Below are 1,443 nucleotides of genomic sequence, written 5' to 3'. Positions count from 1 at the left end.
CCCACACACACACATTGTACATTAATTGTATGATACCTGTACTTCTCAATAATTTACAACAGCAGACCTAGTTTACATGTTCTGACCTACCAGTACCAGCTGGAAGTCTTGCTAAAACCCAGCGCACACAAGCTAAAGTTCAACAAGGCGCTTGGCAGCGAAGTTTGACGTCACTTGTAGGTGAAGAGAGACGGGCAGGTGAACATTGCCTTATTAGCATATTTCTTTCGCAGCCGTGTGACGAGTGGGAAATCTCTCAACTGTGAACATGGTCTCAGGGCGACTTTCTGGATTGGGATCATGACGACTGAAGTGTACTGCGTACTTAAGATTAAGAATGACTTTCTGTTGACAGAGTAATTTTGCGGCTTGACCCCAAAAGTCATCGAAAGGTCCACCTTCAGTGCTGTACATTTTTGGCACCGCACGGTACTTGGGCAATGCAGGACTCTCGTATTTAATAAATTAATTAGTTTTGTTTGTCCTTAAATTGACCATCTTCGTCTTCCAGGATACTTGTTCCTTACGGTAAACGCATTTGAATGGGTGGTTGTCTTTCTTACTTTTCCCAAACACCATAATATGACCATTATTGTGTCGACTTCTTTTCTTTACTCAAAGAAAGAAAGAAAGAAACGAACAAACAAACACACGCAAACAAACAAGCAAACAAGGAAACAGACGAACAAAGTTGTAGCTGTTATTATTGTTACCATAGTTGTTGTTGCAGGTATTATATAATTATACTGTTCTTCGATTGTTGTTATTTTTTATTGTAGTTGTAGTTGTTGTTGATGGTAATGGTGGTTGTGGTTTTGGTGTTTCTGTTGTTGTTGCTGTTTTTATTATTACTATAGTTGTGTTGTTGTTGTTGTTGTTGTTGTTGTTGTTGTTGTTGTTGTTGTTGTTGTTGACGGTGTTGTGGGGAGAACATAGTTTGTTGTTGTGGTAGTTTTATCACTACTGAGCCTCGCCGTGACCTCGAGAGGTTTGCTTCACCAGGTGACCAGATCTAAGCCTGGAGAGAAAGGGCTGGTCGTTGAGGGATCTTATCTCCTCCTCCTCTTCCTCCTCCCCCCTCTCTGTCTGTATGCCTGCCTGCCTGTCTGTCTGTTTGTCTGTTTGTCTGTCTGTCTGTCTGTCTGTCTGTCTGTCTGTCTGTCTGTCTGTCTGTCTCTCCTCCTCTCTCTCTCTTTCTCTCTCTCTTTCCCCTCTCTTCCCCATCTCCCCCCTCTCTCTTTCTCTCTCTCTCTCTCTCTCTCCCCCTCTCTCTCTCCCTCTCTTTCTATCTATCTATCTCTCTGTGCCAACTTAATTTTGAGGTGTCGTTCGTTCTTCTTGTTGTTGTTCGTCTGTTGTTGTTCGTCTGTTGTTGTTCGTCTGTTGTTGTTCGTCTGTTGTTGTTCGTCTGTTGTTGTTCGTCTGTTGTTGTTCGTCTGTTGT

Source organism: Aplysia californica, unplaced genomic scaffold (assembly GCF_000002075.1).
Source record: "Aplysia californica isolate F4 #8 unplaced genomic scaffold, AplCal3.0 scaffold00993, whole genome shotgun sequence".
Classification (NCBI taxonomy): domain Eukaryota; kingdom Metazoa; phylum Mollusca; class Gastropoda; order Aplysiida; family Aplysiidae; genus Aplysia; species Aplysia californica.
Note: the sequence above shows the minus strand (reverse complement) of the source record.